This window comes from Solanum tuberosum, unplaced genomic scaffold (assembly GCF_000226075.1).
Source record: "Solanum tuberosum cultivar DM 1-3 516 R44 unplaced genomic scaffold, SolTub_3.0 scf00018, whole genome shotgun sequence".
Classification (NCBI taxonomy): Eukaryota; Viridiplantae; Streptophyta; class Magnoliopsida; order Solanales; family Solanaceae; genus Solanum; species Solanum tuberosum.
This window is the reverse complement of record NW_006238944.1, coordinates 2,487,809-2,492,389: the sequence shown is the minus strand read 5'-3', so window position 1 is coordinate 2,492,389 and position 4,581 is coordinate 2,487,809. Positions and strand designations below refer to the sequence as shown.

The following is a 4,581-nucleotide window of genomic DNA, read 5'->3' as shown; positions in this document are numbered from 1 at the left end:
TGACGCCTCATTGCCTTGGGGGCGCTGCATTCATGCAAGCAGGTCCTAACAGACGACTGAGTTGACCTCTTCAGCAGCAGGATTGACTTTTATCTAGTTGGCTAGCCCCTTTCCTCCGGAGTTGCCAGAGTTGGGAGGTTTGTTAACTTTTGTTGTATATATATCTTTATGGGTAGGCTGGGGCCCTGTCCCACCAATCTTTACTACTCTTAGAGGCTTGCAGACTAGTGTGTGGGGTTTATAGCTACGTTATGGCCATGCTGGCCTATGTTGTTGGTTTGCGGAAGCTTGTGAGTTGTTTGATGTATTGTATTGATATATACTTGCTTTTAATTTTGGTATAGATATCATGGTGGCCTCGACGGCCCAATCAGGACTTCTGTACTAGTTGTCTATTTATTTATATGATCTCCTGGGAGTAGCTGTTTCTTTTATAGATCAGTTGATAGGGGCCTTGCCGGCCGAGGACTTAGTTTTAAGCCGAGATATACTTGTTTGATTTCTTGATGGCGTGTGGCTGTCATGCGCTATTAGCAAATGGTTCAGCAGGGTCGGCTCGGGCCTGAGTTTTGGCATTAGGAGCCAGTTGCGTCCCTCGAGTTTGGGGCGTGACAAAATTGTTCTTCTTATGATGTTTATGAGCAAAGAAAGTGAGCTTATATGTCCATGTGATCATTTAGTTGTTGCTTTTCAGGCATTTCTTTTTATTAGTTAAGTGTTAAAGCATCAGTCACTCTATAAATTTGTTTTGACAGAGTGGATTTCACCTTCCATTGTTTAAGATAATAATGCACACTTTCACTCCTTACCATTTTAATTGATGTGGGCTGACTTCTAAGATTGGAATGGATAATTATATTGGATGTTGAAAAAGTGTAGAAGGGAAAAGTGACTAAATTAATTTTTGAAATAATGTGAAGTAACATTTTTTTTGTCACCCAAGATATGATCTAGTGGTCAATGAAGTGGGATGAGCACAAAGAGATTTCAAATGTGTACACTCCTTTTGACTAAACCTTGGGGGTAGAGTTATCTAGTATCTACATTGGTGGGCCGTAACATGTATTCAGCGGAATAGTCGATGTGTGTGCAAGTTGATCTTGACACCAACATCATAAAACAATAGTAGCTCTTATTTAAATGTTATTTGTACTTCCATTTCTGGACTGCTTTGGACTATTTTTCTTGTGTCGAGAGTCTATTAGAAATAATCCATCAAGAAGACTATTTGCACAATTTGACTTTTTGACTTTCTCCAGTATTATTTTTCACATTTTTGTCACATTCTGATTCTTGCAAAAATAAATTGTTATAGAAAGCATGCTTGAATTCAGTCTGGTGCTGATTAATAACGTATTCATACTGTGTATTGAAGCCACCAGTTACTTGTTTAAGTTGATCAATTTTTACATGACTTTCTTGACAAACTGATAAATCGTTCTTGCTTGAGAGATCTTACCAGCTAACCTGCTTGTAAGACACTTGACAAAAAAATTTGGGTTGTTTTTATGTTGCTTATGTCTGACAGAAATGTAAAATTGCACATTGTGTCTGAATTTGTTTTTATCTCTTTCTTGTTTTCTCGTTGTGTATATCATATATGTCAATACAGAGACACATAAAGATACATAAAAAACAGTAGCTGCTTATTTTTTCTTGCAGATCTTAGTAAACTGAGTTAAGCACTTTATAAGATTTCTGAAACTTTTGCTCAATTAGGTAAGTTTTCTACTTAATATCTTACTCTGTCTTGTGCTTTACTTTTCAACTTTTCTTTTTAGTTGTTTGTTTCTCCAATTAATGGGACTCTCTCTCTCTCTCTTTGTCACTCACTCTTTCTCTTTCGTGTAATTGTAATGTTTAAATATGCAATAGTGATATACCCATATATGTATCTCTGAGAGATTTCATTGAACTGTGCTAAGTTAGTTGATTTGGTTACATATGCGTGTGAGAGGGTGGATGGGATAAGAGGTTCTATGAAATTAGTCGACGTACGAGAATATTAATCTATCATACACTACATTAATTTTCTTCATAATCAACAATCAATATGAAGGAAACTTAAAGAGAATTCATATACGAGGAGTAGCTAAAACAATGTTATATAGTGTTGTATCATAAAATAGTTTGGTATTTTGATTAAATTAGAATACGATGAATTTAAAATTGAAATAGCTTAAAGTGAATTTTTTTGTCTAACACTGTATTCTAATAACCATTTCTCGATCTGCTCTAATATTTGAATTCGGAGTCCATTTTAAAGAATTCTTTTTGTGAGCTTTTCTCTACTAATTTTTTGTACTATAAACAATAGCAATTTAAGATATAGTTAATCATATAATTTTATATTTAATATATTATATGTCATTGTAGGTAAGTATATGATGGATAAAAGTTGGATACATATTAAGAATAGGACATTACCAGAGTACTTGAATGGTATGGAACAATTTTTAGACTATGCCTTTTGCAATCCTGAGATTGGTGTAAAAATTCAATGTCCATGTACTAAGTGTAGTAATGTGCTTTGGAAAACAAGAGAAGAAGTAAAGAATGATTTGCTTAAGTGGGGAATAAATCCAACTTATGATAGGTGGATTTTTCATGGTGAGTCGGAGGTATCTTCAGATGATGAAATGAATTCAGGTGCAGATATAAATTTTGACAACGATGATACTTCCACTTTTGAAATGTTAAATGACATGTATCGTGGTATCCCCACCAATAGTCATGAGTTTGATGAGACCACTGAGCCTAGATATGAAGAGCCTAACATAGAAGCAAAGAGATTTTATAACTTATTAAAGGATGCAAACCAAAAGTTATATCCAAATTGTGAAAAGTTCTCCAAACTCTCCTTTATAGTGCGCCTGTTTCAATTGAAGTGTCTATATGGTTGGAGTATTACTTCATTTGACTCTTTGCTGAAATTATTGAGTGATGCTTTTCCAAAGGAAAATGTGCTCCCTAATTCTATCTATGAAGTTAAAAAGATCATAAAAAATTTGGGTCTAAATTATGTGAAGATAGATGCATGTATTAATAATTTCATCTTATATAGAAAGGAATATGTTGATCTTGAGCAATGTCCTAAATGCGGTGAGAAACGATGGATTGTAAGAAAAGAAAAAGATAATGATGATGAGCCTACTTCCAGAAATTTGAATAAGAAAAATAAAGGAATTCCTAGAAAGATTCTTAGATACTTTCCTTTGATACCAAGATTACAAAGATTGTTTATGACAAAACAAGATGCAGAAGATATGAGGTGGCATAAAAATAAGCGAATTGATGATGGAGTACTAAGGCATCCAGCTGACTCATTAGCTTGGAAAACTTTTGATGAAGAACATACGACAGTTGCTTTAGATCCACGTAATGTAAGACTTGGGCTTGCTTCTGATGGTTTTAATCCATTTGGTTCTATGAGTAATTCTTATAGCATTTGGCCAGTAGTCTTGATTCCATATAATCTTCCTCCATGGCTATGCATGAAGCAATCTAATATTTTGTTGTCCTTGCTTATTCCCGGCCCAAAAGGCCCTGGTATGAATATTGATGTGTATCTCCAACCTCTGATTGATGATTTGAAAATCTTATGGGAGAGTGGAATCGACACTTATGATGCTTTTAAGAACAAATTTTAAATTGCATGCTTCTTTGATGTGGACAATTAATTCCAGCTTATGGTATGTTGTCCGGTTTGAGCACTAAAGGTAAATTAGCTTGTCCGGTTTGTCATGTACATACTTGTTCCACTTACTTAAAACATGGTCGAAAGCTTTTCTATATGGGTCATCGTAGGTTTTTGGAGAAAGATCATTCTTATCGTCGAAATAAAAGTTGTTTTGATAACACAAGAGAAGAAAGAATTGCACCAGAAGCTTTGAGTGGAGATGGTGTGCTTGCACAACTAAATACATTCTCACAAGGTTCAATTGATCCAAACACACATTAGCTTGGAAAACTTTTGATGAAGAACATACGACAGTTGCTTTAGATCCACGTAATGTAAGACTTGGGCTTGCTTCTGATGGTTTTAATCCATTTGGTTCTATGAGTAATTCTTATAGCATTTGGCCAGTAGTCTTGATTCCATATAATCTTCCTCCATGGCTATGCATGAAGCAATCTAATATTTTGTTGTCCTTGCTTATTCCCGGCCCAAAAGGCCCTGGTATGAATATTGATGTGTATCTCCAACCTCTGATTGATGATTTGAAAATCTTATGGGAGAGTGGAATCGACACTTATGATGCTTTTAAGAAACAAAATTTTAAATTGCATGCTTCTTTGATGTGGACAATTAATTCCAGCTTATGGTATGTTGTCCGGTTTGAGCACTAAAGGTAAATTAGCTTGTCCGGTTTGTCATGTACATACTTGTTCCACTTACTTAAAACATGGTCGAAAGCTTTTCTATATGGGTCATCGTAGGTTTTTGGAGAAAGATCATTCTTATCGTCGAAATAAAAGTTGTTTTGATAACACAAGAGAAGAAAGAATTGCACCAGAAGCTTTGAGTGGAGATGGTGTGCTTGCACAACTAAATACATTCTCACAAGGTTCAATTGATCC

General features: G+C 35.0%; 1 long non-coding RNA gene across 1 annotated transcript in view; it reads left to right on the top strand.

Moving 5' to 3' along the window:
- The first annotated feature begins 1,664 nt into the window (after nucleotides 1-1,664).
- Nucleotides 1,665-4,581, top strand: part of LOC107058331 (uncharacterized) — an 8,898-nt gene continuing 5,981 nt past the window's right edge. Inside the window, exon 1 of the long non-coding RNA XR_001471942.1 lies at nucleotides 1,665-1,719. This is a non-coding gene — a long non-coding RNA (uncharacterized lncRNA). The remainder of the gene's footprint in view (nucleotides 1,720-4,581) is intronic.